The sequence below is a fragment of the Leptonychotes weddellii genome, chromosome 1 (genome assembly GCF_054177405.1).
Source record: "Leptonychotes weddellii isolate Sample4059 chromosome 1, ASM5417740v2, whole genome shotgun sequence".
Classification (NCBI taxonomy): Eukaryota; Metazoa; Chordata; class Mammalia; order Carnivora; family Phocidae; genus Leptonychotes; species Leptonychotes weddellii.
The window spans coordinates 179499082-179523644 of record NC_138369.1 but is presented as its reverse complement, the minus strand read 5'-3'; the positions used below and the strand labels follow the sequence as shown (position 1 = coordinate 179523644).

General features: G+C 40.9%; 1 protein-coding gene and 1 long non-coding RNA gene across 9 annotated transcripts in view; one reads left to right on the top strand and one right to left on the bottom strand.

Moving 5' to 3' along the window:
* Nucleotides 1-4609: 4609 nt before the first annotated feature.
* Nucleotides 4610-7761, bottom strand: LOC145716282 (uncharacterized). Its single transcript, XR_014138864.1, has 2 exons — nt 7584-7761; nt 4610-6869 (listed from the first exon to the last, which is right to left on the bottom strand). It is a non-coding gene; the product is annotated as an uncharacterized LOC145716282 (long non-coding RNA).
* Nucleotides 7524-24563, top strand: part of BACH1 (BTB domain and CNC homolog 1) — a 54148-nt gene continuing 37108 nt past the window's right edge. For 5 of the 8 annotated variants that reach the window (XR_014138856.1, XR_014138861.1, XM_081799130.1 and 2 more), the window contains exon 1: nt 8182-8763. The gene's annotated coding sequence lies outside the window, so the exon portion shown is untranslated. The other 3 variants (XM_081799111.1, XM_081799123.1, XM_081799117.1) reach the window with 3 other exon arrangements.

Below are 24563 nucleotides of genomic sequence, written 5' to 3'. Positions count from 1 at the left end.
CAGGCATTCCAGTGAGGATCTTATTTTCAATATCATACTTAAAGATGGGTTTTTAATAAAAATTTTAATGAATAGATAACACTTTCCAAAAGCTGTGCTAGCTCTTAGAATAATTCCAAATTAGTCTCTGTTGGTGTCTTACTGCTTAGCAGTCCCTGCCCTTCTATTGCCCTCCCCAGCCCCATCTTAAGACCCTTAAAGTCTTTTTTTTTTTTTAAAGATTTTATTTATTTATTCATGAGAGACAGAGGCAGAGGGAGAAGCAGGCTCCCCGCGGAGCAGGGAGCCCAATGTGGGACTCGATCCCAGGACCCTGGGATCATGACCTGAGCCGAAGGCAGACGTTTAACCGACTGAGCCACCCAGGCGTCCCAAGACCCTTAAAGTCTTAAAAGACTTCATGGTTCTCAGGTATAGCTTGCTATTCTAGATACTCTCTTCCATTTTCCCATGAAAACATATTTGGACCCTATCTGCCATGAGTTTTTTTATACACTTATTCTCTCTAGAGTGATTGTGATTGTCCTTGAACGTGACTTAATGTATTTGCCCTTTGAAAGAACTTTAACAGAGGACTTCTGAACATGCAAAACTTTCATCCTGCAAAATTAATCTCGAAGGGATTTCAGGCACCAAGTAGAGAAGTAAGAAAGGCAAAGCCTGGTTTGTCTGGGTCTTGTAACAGAAACATGGACTTTTGTCTATTAAATAGACAGACTGATGGCAATGTCTATGATTATTTTTGTTCCTTTCTGTGGCACATCATGTGGTGCTTGCACAAATGGCTTTATGCTTGACTTCTCATTGCTAAGGACAAAGAATCAAATTATGTTCGAGCTTGTTTCCAGAAACCCAAGGGGCACATGTAGCTAATTAGAGATATGCCTTCGGTTTCCTTTTCTTATTTATCCTGAGGGATATTAAAAAAAACACAAAAAAACAAAAAAACATTCCCGATGGTATTTCTTCTGGAAATCTTATTTAGCCAGGAGGCAATTTTCTAGTGTTCCAATCAATTTAAATTGATGCTTTTAGAATTCTAAGCTTAATATTAATTCTAAAGCCACCTTTTATTTAGGTAAAATTTTCAAATTATTAGTACAAAGAGGATATTTCTTTTTACTAAATGGGATTCAACATCTCTTCACCCCTATTGCTTCACTGCGTAGATGTGGATTTAACATATATTTCTTTATTTGGCTGCTTTAAGTGGATTTGCCTCTTTCAATTCATGTAATCTATTAATTATGATGCAGATTTTTGATTAGTTATTCAGTTATAAAATGCATAATAACAGAGGAAGAATTTAAATGACCAGAATAATTCCATGTAATTTCTTATGCCCTCCCAGTGTTTTTGCAGAGCTTAAATCCATGAAATTGTTTTGAAAGATTTTAACTTCTTTTTTCCCCCCCATTTGGCAGCTGTCCGATGTTTCAAAGAGCCACTTCCTGGAATTTTATCAGAGTATTTTTACTCGCTTCTCTGCATCTCTGTTTTCTTATTTGTGACCTAGTTATATCTAAGAGGAGGTGGCAGTCCTGAAGTCAATAATATTAGTCTTCATAATTTCATAAATAAGATCTATTTTTTTGCCCTTCTACTCTCAACACTGTTATGCTGCTACTGACTGCCATTCATTTGCTAGCTTCCAAGGTCATGTGTGCAGGTTGCATATGCTCATAACAATCCATTTATTCCCACATAACCTAGGATGCATGCCTGCAGAGGTTCTCAGCGCATGCATTTAAAGAGAATGATATGGGGGGAACTGTCAAAGCCTTGAGATGAAGAAGGGGTATCAGTTGAGACTGTATTTGGCTTCATGTAATAGAAACTGAACTCCTGAAGCTTAACCAAATAGGGTTTTCTTTCTCTTGGACGATTAGAAAGTGAACCCCACAACCAGGGCTGGTCAGCAGCTCAGGGCAGCCATCAAGGATCGGAGCTTCCTTTTAGCTTCCTTTTAGCTTCCTGCTCAGCTAGCCTTAGTCTGTGGTTTTCATCCTCAAGGTTGAAAGAAAAGAGCTCCATCTCCAGTCTTTTGACTGGGAGGGCAGAGGGTAAAAAAGTGCATACCAGCTGATTTGCTCTTCTGTTATCAGGAAAGTAAGAGCTTTCCTGGAAGTTCCATAAAGTGCATGTTTGCTTCTATCTGGTTGAACAGAGCTAGGTCACATGGCTAATGGAGTCTGAGGTGGTGTTTTTAAGTGTTTTTGAGCACAATTAGAATCATGTTAGAAAGGAAGAAGGGGGATTGGGGAGACAACTAGCAAGGTCTGCCAAAAGGATTTAGGAAAAGGGAAGTGAATGGGACTAAAGTGTCCCTGGTCTAAAGGTCAGTCCAGAAGTCACTAGTGATGAACATACAGAGTGTTTCTGTGAAGTAGCTAGCACCCGGACCAAGCCACGTTGGGCTTTGCCTTGTGAAACTTCCCACATTCTGACCTTGCAGATGCAGGAACCTGAGCTGCTGATAATTGGTGTCAGTCTGTCTTTCGGATGCACACTCACCCAAAGCTGCAGAGGCAGGAAGAAGATCACAAAGATAATTTATTAGTTCACAATGAGAATGTTGCCAGCAAATGTACCAAATGTTCACCAACCAAACAATCTCAGGCAAATGTATGTGAAGCCAAATCATTAGAAGGAGACCAAAGAGGGATGTGAGTAGGGCGACCTTGATGGCTAATCTAGTGGAACCAAACCACAGTAGCCTGTGGCTCCTCTCCTCCCGATGTACTCAGGAATAAAATAGTACTCAGGAAGAAAATACTGTATCCTTGGCCAATGCACCCTCCCCCCCTGGGCAGCACAAGGGATGTGTGCCTGTGTTTATGCCTCTGGTCCTCCCTTTTCTTGGCTTCACATTTTGAGGAACTCCCCTTTTTGACTCTCCTGATATGTGTTCATATATTCATTCTAGCTACCCCCAAGTCTGGGCCTGGTGAATCAGTCAGGAAACTGGCAAGAAACATACGGGACCACTTACAAGAGTGAGGACAGGTAACCCGCCAAGGGACAGTGGTGCATCCCGGAGCTTTCACCAAAGTGGGGAGGTATAACACTCATTCCTAGAATGATGCTGCTTTGGCTATAGCTCTAAGTGAAGGTTGCCTGACAAGAACTGAAGTCTTTGGTAGAAGAATATGGCTACAGCCAATCTATTGCCTGGCAGAGAAATAGCTATGTTCCTGTTGATGCCTCTCATTATCCAAATACAACCAGAAGCGAGCGAGCAGGGGAACCCATGGTTTTTGTGAATAGAGATCTTCATCCTGCAGCACAGAGCAGGGTGGAGAAGACTAGAGAGGGAGTCTGGAGTGGCCAATAGTGAAAATCCAGCGACCCCAAGTGACAGTTCTATCTCTTTGTGGCAATATGCCCATCTGTCCTCTGATCCAATAGGTCTCCTTTTATAGCTTTTAAATCTCAGAGTTCAGCCATAATTCTACTCCATTTCCAAAGTGCTTCCTACCTACAGCAGCCCAGTCTGGGGGAACAGGTTGTTGTGATGGGAGTGGTGGGGTGGTGTAGGGGGTGGGCAGGGTCCTCACAGCCTGGGCTCATTTTCTCTTCCCTAGGCCTTCAGTACTTCTTTCTCTCACTGTGGTCACTTCAGCCCACCCCCCAGTTAGCTCAGTCCTGACTGATCAGGTTTCCTTTTTACCTGGCTGTTAGGAAGCTACAGAAAATTCGGTAGCTCATCTCTATCAAGGATATATACACATTTCTCGTATTGGAGCACGAGTACATCTAGCTCAGGGCTTCCGAACCTTGGCATTACTGACACTTGGGGCCAGAGAATTCTTTGCTGGGAATGGGGAATAAAGTGTGCTTATTCACAAGGTTTTTTAATCCATGGGGACTGTCTTGTGCACTCTAGGATGTTTAACAGCATCTCTGACCTCTCTCCACTAGATATCGGTAGCGTCCCCGCCCCTCCTTATCAACACCAATATTTCCTGGGTGGCAAAATTGGCCTCTGTTGAGACCACTGCTCTAGGTGAATAAAATGGTATAGGCCAGAGGTGAGTTAAAATATAGCCCCTCGTGAGACGAACCATGAGAGACGATGGACTCTGAAAAACAAACTGAGGGTTCTAGAGGGGAGGGGGGTGGGAGGATGGGTTAGCGTGGTGATGGGTATTGAGGAGGGCACATTCTGCATGGAGCACTGGGTGTTACGCACAAACAATGAATCATGGAACACTACATCTAAAACTAATGATGTAATGTATGGGGATTAACATAAGAATAAAAAAAAATATAGCCCCTCTACCGACTGTATCACTTTTCCTAAGTATATATATAGTACATTTATATATATTATATGTACATAGTTTTGAGGACATTTTTATTAAAACAAATATATTATGGAGTAGAATTTAATACTTGCATGAATTTTAAAGGTAAAAGATCAAGAGCTGCAGGCTCTATAATCCTTGATGTCAACATCAACAAATACATATAACAAAGCCATCAGGCTGGATTTTTCTCTGTTCTTTGCAGACATGTGACCTTGGCTGAAGGCTCTGTATGTGCTGTTTCTGACTCAGCAACAAGCACAAATGTCACTGGCTCCACAGGAAGGCACTTGCATCAAACGTTTAGTAACTTCAGTAATTTTATTTGTTTATTCATTCATTTATTAATTACATAATACGTACAACGTCCAGCATGACCTTCTGAGACAATAACATTTTCTCTACTTCATTATATAAATATATCCCATGGAGTGAGGGAAATATGGGGCACCATCAGTAATTGTGGGAAATTTTAAGTGTCAGATCAGAGAGCTTGACACAGGCTTAAAATGAAAGTCTCTTCTATATATTTTGCCTTATTGATCTGAACTTCCCTCTAAGCCCTAGTCATTGGGGTTGTGATTCTTCTTACAAATTTAGGGGATGAAAAAGAAACTCCCCTTCTTGACGAGGAGGGTGACACAAATTTCACAGCCATCGTTAGTCCACTCCGGCGTCCAATTGGTGTTTGGAGGCACAAGAATTTTTCCATGCTGGGATTCTCCATCGAACCACTTCAGTTGTCATTAAATCTGGTGCCTGGGCAGCACCACTTTCACCAGTTTGGCCCTTGTTCCATTGAGCTCTTCTCCAATACTGTCTTCTTTTTTCTCCTTTATCTGCCTTTTTTCGTTGTTTTGATCTTAGACTCTGTGCACATCTCAAGCTGGAGGTTAAATCCCCTTCCCCTTTGTTTCAGATGTCAGTTAAACACTAGGGCATGTTCGTCCATGCTGCTCTAGGATGTCCTCATTGCTTTCTAATAAAATATGTCCATTTTCCACAAAAATCTCCCAACCAGGGTCAGGGGAGGTATGGTTTCAATCACATACCCTTTGGAGGGAAGAAGTGTCAACTGGCAGTTTTTCAAGTTGGTGAGACCGATGTTTATTTATCTTGGTAATCACCCACAGATTAAAGCCTATTTTTTGACTCCCCCCCAAATTTTGTTGACTGGATAGCACATGAATTTTTAAAGACAAAAGGAGCTAAAGCAACAGAAATGGAGTGAATGAAGTTCTCTGGAATTAGCTTCTAAAAACAAGCATATGACTTAGAGACCTCTACATACTCCCTTCAGCCCATGGCATAAAGGCCAAACTCTAGGAACAGTGTATGAGGCCCATTCTGACTTGGTTTTAGTTCATTCTCTAATTTAATTTTTACCCTGTCCCTACTACACACCATAAGCTCTAACTCAGTACTTCTCAAGTGTGGTTTGAAGACCAACAGTGTCACTATTAAAAATGCAGATCCTTGGGTACTAATTAGACCTATGAAATCAGAATCTTTGGGGCAGGGCCCAGGAATTTGTATTTTTAACAAGCACCCTGGAGATTCTCACACTAAAACTGGAGAGTCATTCTTAGCTGTCTTGGTCTCCTCAACACATCTGTAAGACTTTTCAAATAACGAAGCATATCAGAGGTTGTGCTAGAAAATATCACCACAATCATCCAAAGAAGGAAGAGTTCCTCCCAAAGGGGAGGATCTGTTTTTTATCTAGAAGAAACTGTAAAAGTGTGGGAGGAAAGATGAATATAATTTCATTGGCTTAGGGTGGAAGGAGAGTGAAGCCTTAAAAACTCTCGCATGTGCAATAACCCAAAGCCTTTCATGGTCTGTGTTCTTTCCTCATTTCTCAGCGTATATTTGTACCCCAAATACACCTGAACTCTGGCAGTCTGGAATGCCATCTGCCTCCTACCTGTGGACTAAGAGCATGTTGTATACTGCAGAGCCCCATTCTTCCCAGTTAAGACCCAATGCAGTGTCGCCTCCTGCCCTGATTTGAAGTCATAGTGAATCACTTCACTCCTTGCACTTGTCACTTTCTCATGTATTCTGGATAAAACTCAACTGTCCCTAACCTGTAAGTACACACGCAGTCACGTTAGTGATAATACCTGACTTTATTATCTTGGTAACCTTTTTTTGCCCTGGGAGCTCCAGGGCTGTCTTCCTGTGTCCAAGAATGAGTCCACACACCCTGGTGCTGTGGCTGTCCAGCCACCAATTTCTCTCCATCGCCTCTTCTCTCTCCACTTGAACTCAAAGCCGACAGCAAAATCCCTTCACACAGACCATCGGAACTCCAATCAGGTTGCCTGGCACAGTCTCAGTTTTCTCTCTAGATTGATAAGCTTGGGCTTTGCCCCGTGTGTATCTTTTCGAAGAAGACAGTGCTTTGCACTCCAGAGGTGCTAAATGGCTTGGGAACATAATTTTAAAATTGACAATTGGAATAAGCATCGGAGGAGAAAAGCCCGACCAGGGCTCGAGCGGAGCCGGCTGACACCACTAGGCGCTGAACCTGGCTCCAAGTTTCCTGGCAGCCACAGCCTAAAGGGGAACACCTGTTAGCCGGACGCCCTCATTTTCTTTGTCAGAAAGAAGTAGGGCTGCCAGATGCTTTCCACAAAATCCTGGATGCACTCGATACATCCTACCATCAAGCTCAAACCACCTTGCGAACCTGGGCGCCCAGCCACCCTTAAGGGATGGCAGGGGAGGGGTCTGGGAAGGGACCTCCTGTTGTCCGCCAGACTCTGGGCTATGGGCAGTTTCGTTCAATTCCGAGCGTCCTGGCAACACTTGGGGCCAGGAGGCTGTCAGCCTTTTCCTTTCTGCCCACACTTGGGAAGGAGGAGGAGGTGGTCCTCGGTGGCCTTTCCGTTCAGGCGGCCGGTGTGCTCGAAAAGGGGAGCCGTGCGCGGACCCCGCCGTCGCCACCCCCCGGAGGTCTGCTCCGGGCCGGCGCGGTCCCCGCTCACGACCTCTCCCGTGGGCCTCGGGCGAGGACAGCCCCTGCAGCCGCTACTGCCACCGGGATCCAGGCCGGCCCCAACCCGCCGTCTGAGGCCTCGAGTGAGGGCGGGGTCTCCGGTGAGGGCGGGGCTTAGGCCGCGGGGCGGGCGGGGCCTCCGGCAGGCGGAGTTTCGGCGCGGGGAGGTGGTGGCAGCCGCCGCGGCGGCGGAGGGGGGTGAGGAGGGAGGAGAAGAGAGGGGAGGGAGGGGAGGAAAGGGGGCGGCCGGCCGCGGGGAGGGAGTGAGTCACCTGACCGCTGCCCGCGCCGCCCGCCGGGCTCGCTCGCTGCCGTCAGTGGGGCCGCGCGGCGCCTCGGCTCTGGTGAGTGGCTCGGCGTTCCTCGCGTCCTTCCCGGCAGGGTCCGCGCGGCGGCACGCGGTCCGGGCTGCCCGCCTGTGAGGGGCCGCCCGCGGGCAGATCCGGGGAGGCGGGGAGGCGGGCGGCGGCCTTCTGGGCGGGGGGCGGCGGCGGCCCCTCTTCCTGGAAGTGGCCTCGGCCGCCGGAAGGGGCGACCTGCCTGCGCGCAGTGCTGCTAGCGCGCGGGCAGCGCTGTTGTTTACCGGCCCGCGCTGCACTTTCCCCCCGGGCCGGCGCGGTGGGCGCGGTGGGGCGGGGGGCGGGGAAGCGCCCGGGGCCGCGGGGCGGCCCTCCTAGGGGCGGCCCGCCCGGACTGTGACACATCAGCACCGCCCGCGCGGCCGGCCCGGGCTCCGTATTGTCCTCCCGCCCCCTCCTACCACTCTCAGCAGCCGCCGCGTCCCGCGAGCTGCTTGCCTCCGGTCTGCCTGGCCTGGGTGTCTGCGGCGCGTGGAGTCACGTTAAGAATGGCCGAGGTCGTGGCTGGAGCAGAAATGCCACCTTGCGGGGCTGGGTTGAGCCAGGGTTGGTTTGGAGGACCGGACATCCCAGAGCTCCCTTTGTTGGAGTTTTGCCCACACGTTGTAATTAAGACTCCCACAGTGTGGTGAGGGTGGGTGCTGATGACCGAGACACCAGCTTTGTGCTGGTCTAATGGAATACGAGTGCCATTGCTTTCTCATTCTTGCGCGGCGGTTTTATGTCACTGAGTAGCATTGTGCGGAATGCCTTTGTGCAGTGAGCCTTCTGCGTTAAACTTGGGCTGATTAAGGTATAGTGTAGTAGTAATTGTGGAAGACGTGTGTGGGAAAAACAAACTACTGTGCGATGCTTGAAGGAACAAAGGCTGTTTTGTAGGGATGCTTATCTATTTGGAGAACTGTATCAGTGTTGGGACTGTTACCCATGGTGGATGCCACTACTGGGGCTTTGTTCATATACTTTAACGCTCTTTATATCCGGAGGCTTTGCATTTAGAGCAGTCCAGAAAGATCGGGGAGGGGGGGCACCAGACGTGTTGGTGACCGAGCACTTGAGCTCTTCACATGGTCAAGCAGAGAAATGGGAAGAGGTAGGCTGGCTTCTTCCTGGTCTTGGGTGGTGGTGCAAGGGCTGGGCTGGGTTGGGCTTGAAGGCACTTGCCACTTCTGTCTTTGGCTAAAGAAGCTGGGGAGAAAAGGACTCTTGGTGAGTCAGCTTGGAGTGGGATGGCTTTGGTTTAGTGATTGCATCGCATGGTGTGTTATTGTTGTTTAACATGGCTGGGTCTAGTGGTTTGCCATTGTTCAATATGTTGGTTGGATAACAAGGTAGGGTGACTCCTTAAAAAAGTTGGTTTGCTGAGTCATTCACCCAGCCTGAGAGGTAATTAAGAACAGCTGGTGCAGATATGCTTATCACATGCCTCCACCATAAAAGGCCAAGGAGCGCTCAAGAGGGGTTGCTTCAGAGGGCTGAAGGGTTGTCTGTTTTGATACAGGTAATGAGTGGATGAAGTGCCAGAGCAGTCTTAGGAAGTGGCCAAGTGGTGCTGAGGTTGTGTTTAAACACAGAGTGGCCTCATGACCCACTGCCTGAGAATAAGTTTGTGCTGGAGAGAGCTAAAACTGAGGAAGAAATTTACAGCTAGGAGTAATGTAATAACAGGATTGTCATAAAAATATTTACTACCTTTACCGTACTTAGTTTTTTGTTTCCCTCTTGTGGTTTTGTTGTTATGTGGTTTATACATTTCAAAAAGTGAACTTAATTTGTTCTTCATAAAAACTTCTTTTGTGAGAACACGGGAGACTTCCTCTTGGTTTTCATGGCCCTTGGCTTTTCATGCATACAGTAGTAGTTTCTGATGGCAGAGGCAAGGGTAAGGAGAATTGGCAGGTCACAGTGGGTCAAGTCTAGAAAGAGCTGTCTAATGAAAGGTAAACCATATATATATACACGTTTCATTCTCTTAATTATGGTGCTAGAGTGTATTTACATCTTAGATCACTACTTCTTGCTTTAAAAATGACCCAAGCTCACCAGCCAGCTCCCATTGTTAACAAAGTTAGGAATGGAAAATGTGGAAGTGGCGGGGTGGGGACTGGCCCTTACCTGTGGTCAAAGAATGACTAATTCTTATTGACGGTAATTCACTTAAAACAGTTTATAAATGGAAAAGTGGTTAATTTTGTTCCTCTAAGTGTGGGACTATAGGAGATTAGAAATCATGAATTTTTTATAGGTATTAGGGTTTCTGAGGTGGGGTGCCAGATGATTCATTTGGAAGAAAATATTAAAACTTTGGTTTTTAAAATTTTAATTTTATGTAAAATAAGAAAGCTTCAAGATACAGATGAATAGTAGTACATACATGTTATATAATGTGGGTACCTGCTCCTCTTTTCCTGTTGGGGAACATAAAGAATTTGTAAACCACAGCCAGTAACATTTTTTCAGCAACTGGAGTATTTTTTTAAACTTCTGATTTCCTCTCAAGAGCTAGCATTCTTTCAAAATGTTCTTAATATTCACTTAATTTTTATTGCATACGTAGTTCTATTCTTTTTATGCTGTACTTTAAAGATTCGAAGCTTGAATGTAAATTTATTACATTGTTGATATCAGGAATGGAAATTAAATACAGAGCTGCTCTTTACATATGATACCATATATTTTGAATTTGGAGACAAGCCAGGTGGTTGGTTTGTTTAATGTATATGATCTGAAGTGTAGTAATATGGAAAAGGGTGCACTGGGAGCACCTGAAGATAATTTACACATTGGAGTATGACTTGTATATAACAAATTCTTTTAAAAGTTATGTTGTTCTCGGGCGCCTGGGTGGCTCAGTTGGTTAAGCGACTGCCTTCAGCTCAGGTCATGATCCCACGGTCCTGGGATCGAGTCCCGCATCGGGCTCCCTGCTCTGCGGGGAGCCTGCTTCTCCCTCTCCCACTCCCCCTGCTTGTGTTCCCTCTCTCGCTGTGTCTCTCTCTGTCAAATAAATAAAATCTTTAAAAAAAAAAAAAGTTATTTTGTTCTCTTATTCCTTGAAGTCATTTTTTTGGGGGGGCAAGTTTACATCTGCTTTAGTAAGGATTAATAAAGACTACATATTCAGCAAATCACTTGGGAAGTGGTTTTTCCCCCTTTAGGAGAATGTGTGTATGTAGAAAATCAACTTCTAAGTATGCTAAGATTCAGTTAAACTCATAGGCCATATGCCTTCTACACTCCTGTATTGTGAGAAATGATGTTTAGAATAATGATTGCAAAGTTCTGTAAAATGACTAGTTGTCAGAAATTCTCTTCACAGTATAGATGTCTCCAAGACTTGTTTTAGGAATCAGCTTCTTCCAATTTTCTGACTAATGTTCTGTTAATGGGAACATTGCTTTAACCTGAAAACTTGCATTTCATGAGGGTTCTGTTAAATGGAGGGTGTATTTTATGTGGTGGAATACATGACTTAGGAAATTTTCGATTTAAAAAAATACACCCAATAATCTACCAAAGCCCAAGGTATGGGTAAATTGAGTACTCTTTACCAGAATCCAGGCCCCTTGAAGAGAGTAAGCATTTCAGAACTGCAGATAAAATATAGACTTACACCACCATGAAACCTGGACTTCTGGCTTTCTCCGTGGATAGCATTAACAGAACTGAAGTGTAGGTTTGGTCAATGTGCAGCTTACAGAGCAGCAGTCAGCAAAGTGGTTCAGAGTGGGAGATCTGGAGCCAGACTGCCTCTGGTCAAGTTGTGGCTCTATTACTTACCCACTTTAAAGCCTTGGGCAAGTTGCTTCACCTAGGTGTGTCTCCTTTTCTCATCTGCAAAATGGGGATGATGATGATAGAATGTATATCCTAGAGACTATTTGGACATTAAATGCATTAATATGTGTTAAGTGTTGGCTCCATCTTAAACATTAATACATGTTAGGTGTTACTATCTGTTCACAATCCGGGAAGTGCTCAGTTACACAGCCACATTTTGCAGCTTCTTTGAACTGAATTGCAACCATTGATCACAAAGAAGACTGAAGAGAGCATGTGGATGTGCAACACGTTGCTGCTACTGGAAAAACGACTCCAGTGAACATTCTGATGTTAGTAAGAGCAACTCAAACACCCAACTTCTGAGGGCAAGGAACACAGAATATGGCTTTTTACTAAAAGGATCTAACCATCTCAGCAAAGGCCTGGAGGTGCTCATCACCAGTTAATTGAAATTGGCTTTTGAAGAAATAAAAACACTTTCCATTCTGCATCTGGTCTATTCTGTATGTGATAGTTGAGGACTCTGGTCTGGCAGGTTTAGTAACCTGTTCACTCTGTCCTTGCTTATTAATATCAGGGCAGACTCATTTCTTAGTTCTCACTCCCAAGCAGTGTTTGGGGAACATTTGGAAGGTAAATATACCTGCCAGTTACTTTTAAGTATTATATTTTCTTTAAATGACATGCCTACGCCAAGGTAGAAAAATTAGCCATAGTAAACAATGGGTATGTTTATCACATGGCTTCTTGTACCTCTAGGTCATTCAGAAAGGTTGTGTCAAACATTCTGACCATCCTTTAGGCTGGAGTGTGAGTTTCTTTTAATTTGTTTATGTATTTATGTATGTATATAATCTCACCCAATGTGGGGCTCGAACTCACAACGTGAAATCAAGAGTCACGTGCTCTTCCGACTGAGCCAGCCAGGCTCTCCAGAGTGTGAGTTTCTTGATGATGAAGATAACATATCTTCTGTTTTATCTCCCATGGAACACTGAATGTGCCTTGGCTGTGTGTGTTCTGCAAACTTTCGGTTGCTGCACTGGTGGGTATGGTATGGATTCATTTTAGTTCTGTGGTTTTCAAACTTGGGAATTTTTGAAAGGAGTGAAGGAGAGAACATTATTTGCTGTACCTCTTAAGTTACATTAAATGTGTAAGTTGAAACTTTTGATCATTTAAAATTCTTTCTGTTTTCATTATTGGTATGAGTATTGAGAAAGCAGCTGGATTTAAGTCATTCTTTTAGTTCATCTCCTGAGATAGAAAATTTGTCTTGTGACTTCTTTTTCACCTTGTAGTTGACTTAGAATTGAATTGAGCGAAATGTAATTTGGATTGTCCAGATGTTAGACCTCCTATGTACCTAATACTTTTCCTTCATATCCTCACTCCTCTAGAACAGATCCTTTGTTGTATTTAGGATCAGGGACAGTTTAGAGAATATTAAATAGGGTAATAAAAATTGCCCCAAAGCAAACATAAGGAAGAAATAGGAGTTGCCAGGATCTTCGTTGTTAATGACTGTTGTAGGGGCACAGTGGGCATGCTGTGAAGTTGGCAGGCTGCTGGTTCCTTTCTCAGTACTGGCACAATTTAGAAAATGTTACCTTAATGCAGTTGAACCTGTATGTAAATCATGTTCTTTTAAAAGTAAATAATTTTCTTAATGCCTTAGGAAACTCATTCAAAAGAATATTTTTGTAGTAAAGTTATTCCCAGCTTCTATCTGATGAAGTTATTTCCACTTTTTTTGTTATTTCTTAGATTGGGTCAGAGTCATAGTGGACAGTTATACTCCGTTTCCCCATCCCCCATTAACGTGGAATTACACTAAAAAGTCTTTTTTTTTTTTTTAAAGATTTTATTTATTTATTTGAGACAGAGAGAATGAGAGACAGAGAGCACATGAGAGGGGGGAGGGTCAGAGGGAGAAGCAGGCTCCCTGCCGAGCAGGGAGCCCGATGCGGGACTCGATCCAGGGACTCCATCCAGGGACTCCAGGATCATGACCTGAGCCGAAAGCAGTCGCTTAACCAACTGAGCCACCCAGGCGCCCTACACTAAAAAGTCTTTTATATAATGGACTCATTTTTCAATTTCTTTGTAGCCTGGACATCAACAATATCCTACCTGCATGGTAATAGACTAAATAGTGTGGTGAGGGAAATATTTTGCCCCTCTCTATTGCCTTTTTTCCCCATTGATCTTTTTACTGACTTGTCTGCTTTCAGGATTCTAAGGGGGAAGTGTTTTTGGCCTAAGAGGTGAACTCTTAGGGTCTTGTTGAAGAAATGGGGATATGCACCCACTCAACTTCCTATTTACTGGTATCTTCATATGCCTAATGCCTTATTCCTCCTTAAAAGTGTGCCAGCATCTTTTGGAAGTCAGCTAAATCAATGAAGGAAATTATCCATTAGAGAGTTTGTTATAAAATATGTCTATAAAAGATTTATTAGTCTTTGAATAGATTTATGAGGTTATAATTATTAGGTTGTCATTTTGGAGTAAGTAGTTTTCAGTAAGATCAGTAATTTTATTAGTGTGTATTTTGCACTTAAATATTATTTTTCAAAAATGTAAAGTGGTTATCAAGTCTTGGCCCAAGACACTTTTCATTTTCAAAGAACCTAACGTTTCCTTATTTACTCTCTTTTTCTGAGGAGTATTCCCAGCATGGCTCAGGGTTTTCCTACAGATAGGATTTATCACTTAATTAGGAGAAGAAAAATATCCATTGACTTCTTAAATCATTTTTCCACATTAGTAAAAGACTTTTGAAGTAGAAAAGCATTTTGCCTAGCCGCATAGGGTTACATGCTTTCATTCCCAGCCTTTATCCAGAGAAATCAAAGGAAATGATAGACAGGGATGAGTCTGTAGCTACTATAACTTGGCCTATTTAATGGTCTCTTTGTGGTAAGGGACTGTCACAAGTGCTGTTCAAACTCTAGATATATTTCTTTGGGTTTTTAAAAAATGTGTTTGGCCTCTCCTGGCATGTCTGTTGTCATTGGCCTGGTTTGTTGTCTCTTCCCCACCCCAGGAGAGTTGGGACACCTTTTCCTCCCTGGAGCAGGTTGGTGGCCGTGCACACCGTGGCAGAAGAACTCAGAGACTAGCATTCCCTGCCTTTGCTTCTCAGGCCCTTGCCCTGTCCCTCCACTGAGTTAACTTTGAGCAGCTGTCTTATCTCTGGAGAGTAAAGCATAATTGTGTTTTTAAGTTTCAAGGCGCTTTGGTCTCTTATCTTCCTGTGCATTCTGCTCCTCTCCTCAAACTTAAACACGAACACATAATCAGCTTTCGGTGTGTATAGATAATAAGGTTGGTAAATTCATTTCAGCATTTGTGGTATGCCTTTGTATTAGGTATTGGGTTTACATTTGATTTACGAAACAAATATTTATGCCTTTATATGCCAGGAACTTCTGTAGATATTGGCAGTATAGAACTTTTTACAAGTTCCTAACAGACAAACCATTGCTATAGCGTGTGTTACTTGCTTTAATAGCAACATGTAAAATGTGCCTGGGAACCACAGAATGTAAGAAACCGAAGTTTTAGGAAATCAGGAAGGCCTTAGGAATGTCAGTGATGAATGCAGAGGAAACAGCTTGTTTTGACATCTCTTCGGAGAAGCTTAGCATTGAAGAAGAGTAGAGAAGAGGGATTTTAGTAGGGGGAAGTTGGGTCAGGAAGGGTGTGTGTTTGTGTATATGTGTATTTAAAAAAAATATCAGTGGGAAAAGGTTGAAGATGCAGGATGTGTCTTTTGTTCTTGGCTAGTTCCTATTATGGTTGCAAGATGGCTGCTACAAGTTCAAGTGTCAGAAGTCAGTGACGAAGTTCCTTGGAAGAGGACCTTTTTTTTCCCCCCTGGGATGTCTCTTAAGTAAAACCTTTCCCAAAAGCCTCATAATACATGCCATCCTGACCCTCTCCTCTCTGTTCATGGGCTTACCATACCCAAATGAGTCAATATCAAGGAAAATGAGACCATTGTGATTAGCTTAAATGGGTCATTATTCATCTTAGTTGGGACTGGGATCTGCTTCCCCAGAAACACAGGGCCTCAGGTAGAAAGTAGATTTGTGAACGCAGTCAGGGTTTGGTTAGAAATTGAGATGATGAATGGTGTTGGGTGATCAGTATCATCCTTGCCTACTACTTAAGCCATCTCTACACACAGACACATACTTCTGAGTAGAAAAAGAAATGTGGTTGTCTTTGGGTTTGGAATTTTAGGTGACTTCCCCCCCCCCCTTTATCTTACTATATTTCCTACCATGATCAAGTCTTAACCTTTACAGTCAGATTAAATATTTTATTTAAAAATATTTAAAAATTTTAAAATGCCCATTTTACCAAAAAACTGAAGGAATATATTTCTTTCAGTACTCTAACAGTTCTAAAGTTCTCTGTCATTTCTTAATATTTTCAGGGAAAGAGAATATATAATTATATTTTGTAGCTTCTGATTGTATCTATACCAAGAGAATCCCTCTCTCTCTTAATCTGCAGGGCATGTCCACCTTTGATATCTGTGGCTCTCCTGAGTGGTGAGGCTAGCTTGGCTTGAATAGAATGGTTGATTCGATAGAATGCCTGCTTGGATGGGCAGGATTCTTTGGAAACCAAACTCTTGAATTACAGGAGCATCTCGCTCTCTCTACACACACATTCCCCTAGTAGGAAGGAAAGTGGTCCCGTGGTCAGTTTGTTACTCTTTTCGGACTTCAGGAATAAGGCCACTTAAAGTTTAAATAGCGTTCTTCATGCTATGTGAAAGGCAAATAAATAAGTACATAAACACTTAGTGTTGTAAATTCACAAAGTAAAAATTAATTGCTAATAGTTTTTCCTATTTAATAATAACTAAGAGGCTGTGATATAGGGTAGGGTTTTGAAATGGTATTAATTTTTTGGATAGAATTTAGAAAGACTATACTGCCAAAATAATTGCCTCAGGTAAAAAGCAATAGTTTTTACCTACTTAGTGTTCCTTAAATAATATTTGTACTGAGAAGTATTTCAGCTTTTTTTTTTATAGGCCTCATATTTACTTATTTGACAAAGTCTTGTAATTATTATCTTTGGGAAAGTGGCTATGAGGGCTTAGGTGGAAAGTCTACAGCTTGGATATCCCCATTTAGAAATGGTAATTTTGACTTCCAAGTTAACTTAATAAAATAACAAGAAAGGGATTTAAACATTTTAGTTTGCTTATGTATATTGAGATACTGTAGCACTGTGGTGGCTGTCAGGGATTAGTGGATCAGGTTGTTTTTAAATAAAGCATTACAGTTTCATACCCTACTTTAAAAAATTTCAGATTTGTGATTCATGCAATATTCTAATTGCTCCCCTATAATTGCTGCCTTATTTAATTAAAATTATTACTTAACTTTTTTAATCCTTTTTTTTTAACTCAAATTTATTATGAGTTGGAGCAAGATGATGTTTAAGGTTGGCAATTTGAAGGCACTTTTTTGTTGTTGTTGTTTGTCTCCCCCTCCCCCCCCACTTACTTTGCATATTATATGTGTTAACTCTTAGACCTACAGAGTCATTTTGACCTTGATCTAGTTTTAGGACTTTCGCTTCCTCTAGGCAATTAGAAATAAATAATTTGGATCATGGTTATACTTTTTATAGTTTGAAAACAAAATGACATATGAAGAATTTATAGTATTGCATTTGAATGTAGGACATGAACACTCAATACTCTGTATTGAAAATAAGTTTTAGTGAAATACCTCATAGCATTCTGTCCTTGAATTTTCCATAGATAGTCGAGTATAACTACAGACTTTGACTTTAGTTCAGCATGGTTTAATGTTAGACTCCTTTTAATGATATATGAGACTGTTTATGTAATCCAAGAAGTGTTAATCAGAAATTAATTAACCAATATTGAATAATAGAAGGAAATTTGCTATTCCTGAATGCCCTTTTAGTCTAACACTGTTCTCATCACACACAGGGTACTTGAGGCATTCCCCTCTATTCCTTATTCTTCCATCTCTTTTCACCTTCACCCCCCCGCCCCCCACCCCCGCCCAGAAAACCACACACACACACACACACACACACACGTGCCACTGAGGTCGGTCATGCATGTGAGCTGAAGTGTACTATTCTGATTAGGGGGCAGAAGACCTCTCCAGCCTTTAAGTTACTGATCCCCCTCAGGGTTTCAGTTTCTGCATCTGTAACAGAAGTCGGGGAGTGGGTCATATGGGATGAATGTGTTCTTTTAATTAGAAATGCTTTCGTTCTGTGCAACTAGCAATTATCTTGAGCAGACTTTCCAGTTTTAATGTTTTCTTTTTACCTTGTTGAGATCTTAGGTTTACTAAATTTTTATTCTTCCAAGATTTAGGAGTCTCTGCATTTTGTAACTTAATTCTTGGGTGTGTAGAACCTTTTAAAATACAGTTTTCTATTGGTCATTTGCATAATGCTGGCAATAATAATGATAAAATATTAATGGTCTTGTGCCAAACACTGTGCTATTAAATGCACCAAACCATCCGCTCCTTAGAGTAAGTGTTGCTGTTTTTCTTGTGGGAAACCTGAAGCATGAAGTCAGGTAGCTTACAGATCACACACCTGGTAATACTGGCGAAGCTCTAATTGTATCCTAGTACTGCTGTTCTTTCCAATATAATTCTGCTGGTACTGTTAAAATAACCTAAACTGGCTTTTCTTTTGCATTTCATAATTCTGTGTGTTTGTTTAGCTCTTTATCCCCTTTAAAGTCCTTTGTGAGACAAAATAGGTTTAGGTTAGGAGCCTACCTACTTAAGTCTAATGGATGCACATTTGCCCTTGTTTAAATAGCTAGACCTGACTTGATGGATCCTTCACCCTTATTTTCCAGTAACAGAGTTCTCTTTTTCCACATTAAATCATCCTTTATTTTAGAGTCCTGTACAGTTTTCTTTATTCTTTCGTGATTACTGTGAAGATATCAGTGGAGGCTACTGTGTTATAGAGTTGCCCATGAACTTCACACGAAGTGACAAACCAGTGCCACTGATGACTGGAGGAAATATCCATTATAAAAGAGGAAAAAGTATTTGGCATTCTTTGGAATTGACTCTTTGGGAGCCTTCAAGATAATTGAAATGTCAACTGCATTTTTAATGAAAACACGTCTCGTTTATAGTTGTTGTCTATTTTAACATTTTTCTTTTTTAAATTTAAATTCAATTAGCCAACGTATAGTACATCGTTAGTTTTTGATATAATGTTCAATGATTTATTAGTTGCGTATAACACCTAGTGCTCATCACATCACATGCCCTCCTCATTGCCCATCACTCAGTTACCCCATCTCTCCCCACCTCCCCCCATCTCCCTTTCCACAGTGCTGTTTGTTTCCTGGAGTCAAAAGTCTCATATAGTTTGTCTCCCTCCCTTCTTTCTTCCCCTTCAGTTTTCCCTCCCTTCCTCTATTGTCCTCTGCACTATTCCTTATGTTCCACATATGAGTGAAACCATATGATAACTGTCTTTCTCTGATTGTCTTAATTCACTTAGCATAGTACCCTCCAGTTCTAGCTATGTCAGTGTAAATGGTAGATATTCATCTTTTCTGATGGCTGAGTAATACTCCATTATATATATGAACCACATCTTCTTTATCCATTCATTTTCTGATTATAAAGTAATATGTATTTATAGTTAAGAATTTGAATGCAGAAACAAATTACCTGGATGTAACCACTGTTAATATTTTGACATACATTCTAACTAGAGATGGGGGAACCAAGGTTTCTTTTGGACGTGTTAAATGTGAGTATGAAGTTCAAGAGAGTTGTTGATATTAGACCAAATATAATTAAGAGAGTGTACAGTAGGTCCATGAGTGATCCTATCCTTGCTTTGGGTCTGAATGAGTTCATCTAGGAAATGTGTGCAGAGAAGAGGAGAGATCTGAGGACTAAGCCCTGGGCTCTCCAGCATTTAGAGATTTAGAAGAGGAGGATAATTCATCAAAGAAAATTGACAGATGGCTGTCAATAAGGTAGGAAATCAGGATTATGGTATCCTGGAAGCCAAGTGAAGAAAGGATTTCAGGGAGAGAATGATCAACCTGTTGAATGTTGCTGAGGTGCTATATAAGAAGACTGAAAATTTGCCATTTAGCAGTGGTTTCCATAGAATGGAGGGGGAAAGGCCTGGTTTTCGTGGGCCCAAGTGAAATTGGGAAGAGAGGGAAGTGAAAATAGTGTGGATGTAAATGGCTCTTTAGGGGAGTTCTATGAAGGGGAGCAGAGAATTTTATTGTAGATAGAAGGGTATTGGGAGAAGAGCCATTAGAGTATGTTTTGTGTGATAATGCAAATGCTGTGTATTCATTTTTTTTTTTTCTTCTTGGTGAGACTGCAGAAATTTGTCAATTTTACTGGTCTTCTCAAAGCATCGACTCATGATTTCACTTATCAATTCTACCAAAAGCAAATACAAAATTTTATTATGTGAGTAGTTTTCCTGGTGGAAATAAAATAAATTTCATCAGATTTTGTAAGGTTCTAGTGGTTTGGCCGTTCAACAGTTCGTTTCTTTAAAAGATACCCTCAATTTTTTTAAAGAATCTATATCAATTGGTATCGCTGTCAGTATGAAATATTAAAACGTATGTATAACATTGATCCCAAATAAGAAATCTTACTATATTTCTTTACCCTCCCTTCTCCTAGTTTTGTCAAAATAATGTAAAATGTTAGTTAAAGGTTGATTTTCCTCTTTATCAAATTTCTTTTCTATTTGGAAAATCTTCAAAAAATACAAGGCTCACAACCAAGTCATCAACAATTTAGACTTAATTAAATTTTAATATTTTTGTTTACTATTTAAATCTCTTTTAAGTTTATGTACTTAGTCCAAGTAATACTTGTTTTTGATTTAAAAAATACAGAAAGATTTATCATGAAGCCATCCCATCTTTTCACCCCATCACACCCCTAATTCTGCTTCATAGATAATATTCATCTTTATCTATTTCTGCTATTTAATTTTTTGGTAGTTACCTGTGTATCTCTAAGATGTTTAGACTTCAGTTTATTTATGAACCTAAGACATTGTTGACTTCCTTTTACTATGGATATTGATTTTGTTGCTTCTATCATCACCTGTATTTATACCCACCTGTATTTATAATCTATTATTTCATTTCTGTTCTTGATCACCTCCACAGCCCCCAAATTTATTTTATTTTTTTAATGTGGCCTCATTAATCTAAGGAAGTACCTCTTTTTTTTTTGAAGTATCTTTTGAGTCAACATTATAAGTCAGATAGAAATACCAGTTTTCCTTTCAGTTCTCTCTGATTCCATCTCCCAGCCTGTTCATTTTACTTTCATTTTGTCGAGATTAATAATGTCTAATCCCATTTTATAGCTGTAATTAAGTCTTCCATTATTTGTCTATTCTGAAAGTTGAAACCAATTAACTGTCCATATTATTATACCTGTGTCAATACTGGGCCTTGGAAAGCTAAGTAGTGTGCTATTACACTTCTTTAACTAGAGTTTCAGTGTCGCCTTATGCCACTCAAAAAAACCTTTCTAGCATCAGATTCAAATAATAGCTAACAATTAATTATTGAGCATTCATTATGTGCCAGGCACGGTTCTGAAAACATTATGTTTTCATTTGATCCTCCTAATAGAAAGTAGTATTCTTGTCCCTACTTTACCAAAAAATAAAGGAAATGTCAGAGAGATATAAAGTACCTTGCTTCGCTGGCAGGGTTTGTCATCAAACTATAAAATGCTCTTCTGTGCTGTCCACCCTAGTGATCTCTAGAGCACATAGGCGCTATGTTTGTGTGGTTCTGACAGTGCCCTCTGATAACTACTCTATGCCCTTCTTATCTACAGCCCCTGGTTTTGGGATCCTAGGATGTCTTGGGTGAATACTTAGAAAGTGGTGTAGGAATGAAGCATGCCCTTGGAGGAGGCTGAGTGAGTTTGGGAGTTTCACTCTTTGAGGAATTTTGGGGAATTTTCACTCTGCTTTTTCTCCCTTTGAATTTCTTATATGAGCCCTAAGTTAACTGGGGTAGTAACTACTACACCTCCTTTTCTGCCCATCAATTGCTCATCTTAGAAAACCTACAGTTAACGTAATATTTAATTGGTGAAATATCAAAAACTTACCTTATAAGGGAATAAGGCAAAATGCCGGCTCTCACCACTGTCACTATTCAGTTATTGCAATAAGGGAAGAAAGAGAAGTAAGTGTAAAGATGAGAAAGAAGTAAAACTGTCTCTGTTTGCAGATGACATGATTATGTACCTGGAGAATCCTAAGGAATCTGCAAAGCAACTATAAGACCTAATAAGTGAATTAATAAGTAAGATTGCAGAATTCAAGGTTAATATTTCAATATTTAAAAAAATTGATTTTATGTTTACATTGTAGCAGCAGAAAACCAGAAAATGAAGTTTAACAAACAAATTCACTTATAGTAACTACAAAAAAACCCCCCATAAACTAGTTAGGAATAAATTTAACAAAAGATATGCAAGACCTCTTTACTAAAAATACCGGAATAATGCTGAGAGAAGATCTAAGTAAATGGGAAGATTTGCCATGTTGGTGCATGAGAAGACTCAATTTAGATTTTGGTTCTCCCCAAATGGGTATATAGGGTCACTGCAATCCTAATAAAAATTCTACTGGCTTTTACAACTCAATAAGAAAGCAGCCCAGTAAACATGAGCAGAAAAATTGGACAGATATTTCACAAAAGAAGATATCCAAATGGCCAATAAGCACATAAAAAAATGCTCAACATCAGTGGCCATCAGGAAATGCAAATTAAAACCATAGTGGGATAACACGGTACCTCTATTAGGGTAGCTGAGATTAAAAGACTGAATACCAAGGATTGCTGAGAATGTGGAGCAGCTGGACTTGTTATACACTGCTCGTAGCAGTCCAAAATGATACAGTTGCTTTGGAAAACTCTTCAGTAATTTCTGAAAAGTTAAACATAAACCTACCATATCACTCACGTCTTCTACCCCTAGGTATTTATTTACCCAAGAGAAACGAAGTAAATGTCCATCTGGATGTTCACAGAAGCTTTATGACAGTAGTCCCAAACTGGAAGCAATGCAGTTGTGCCCATCTTTGTTAGAATAGTCCATCAGTAGTTAAATGGATACGCAAATAGTGATAGAGTGATACGAGGGAATATTATTCAGCAATAGAGAACATCTGATGTATGCAGTATAAATGTCATTAAGCTGAATGAAAGAAGCCTGAAGCTAGAGGACATAATGCGTGATTCCATTTATATAAAAATCATAGAAAATGCATGCTAATTTACAGTGACATCAAGCAAAGCATTGGTTACCTGGAGCTAGGGCAACAGGGAAGGAGAGACAAAAAAGGAGATGTGGAATTTTGAGTCATGAAATTTCTACATCTTTTTAAAAAATTTCTATATCTTGATCTTGGCTTCATGCACAGTATGCAAGTGTCAAAACTCATTGAATTGTGTACTTTAAATAGTGCAGTTCTGTGTAAGTCATACCTCAGTGTTGATACAGAAAGTAGTGACTGACAAGTGCATGATAAAAAATATGTATTCAGTAAATTAGTTTTATTGGTATGGGCCAATTCTAGTTGCTAGTTCATATTTTATAACATGATCTAATTCAGTTGAGATAGAACAATCCTATTAAGGATCAAGTAGCTGCCAAATATGTTAAGCAAATAAAAGACTCCTTTGTTTTTTAAATTCTTTTCAGTTGAGAAGGTATAATAGTGGAATCCGTTATTCTTGTTTTGGTTCTTGAGCTCGGGTTTCCTATGTTCCTTCTTTTTTTTCGTCCTTTATTCCCTTCCAGGCTATCTTAAACGTGGTACCCAGAATTATCAAAGCTGGATTTGTTGACTTGGGAAGTAAAAAACCTTTTGTTTCTGACCTCTTAGTTGGTGAGTCTGTAAATAAGGTCTTCAAACTTCTCTAACCATTCAGACTTCTCCCCTCTATGTTTAGCTTTATCATTTCAGATATGGAATTAGACCAAGTAAATATAATAGAAGATCCATGATTAAATGCATAATTTTTTTTTTAAAGATTTTATTTATTTGAGAGAGAGAGACACAGCAAGAGAGGGAACACAAGCAGAGGGGGTGGAAGAGAGAGAAGCAGGCTTCCCGCCGAGCAGGGAGCCCGATGCAGGGCTCGATCCCAGGACCCTGGGATCATGACCTGCGCCGAAGGCAGACGCTTAACGACTGAGCCACCCAGGCGCCCCTAAATGCATAATTTTTAATATGAGGAAGAATAAGTGGAAAAAAGTCCAACTTTCCCTGTATGGAAGCAGGGAATGAACCATGAGCTGCAAAAATTGTAATGATTTGCTCACCTTCTCCATTCTCCACATCTCATTTTAAGAAAGATGTGGCATTTTTCGTCACATAGTTTTAACATAGATTTCCAAGTCATATTCCCATATGTTGTTGTAAAAGTCCTCTAAAAACAATGTCCTTGTTTTGGTGCTTTTGTAAGGTCTTCTGCTACTTAATTTATATTTTTGTTTTGTTTTCTATTTTCACTCAGCTTTTTTGATCTATACATTTAGGTACCTCATCTAGTCATACTTAGGATTTTTTCATAAGAGGAATGGATTTAGAAAATGTGATTCTCAGATTTTTTTTTTAAATGTTTATTTATTTGACAGAGAGAGACAGCGAGAGAGGGAACACAAGCAGGGGGAGTGAGAGAGGGAGAAGCAGGCTTCCTGCTGAGCAGGGAGCCCGATGTGGGGTTTGATCCCAGGACTCTGGGATCATGACCTGAGCCGAAGGCAGACACTTAACGACTGAGCCACCCAGGCACCCTCAGATATGATGTTTAAACAAGTATGATATTTAAGATCTGCAGAAACTTAAAGAAAATAGCAAATCTTGGTCACTGAGTTATTCTTCCTGGCTCTTCCTGGCAGGTGATTCAGGTCTGAGAATATAGGGAAGAATGTAGACTTAAATTATTGTCTCTGATTTAAATTCCCACAGACTTTTTGATGTTAAGGTTCTTTCAAGATTGGCAATAGTAGCAAGAAAAGCCCTTCTTGG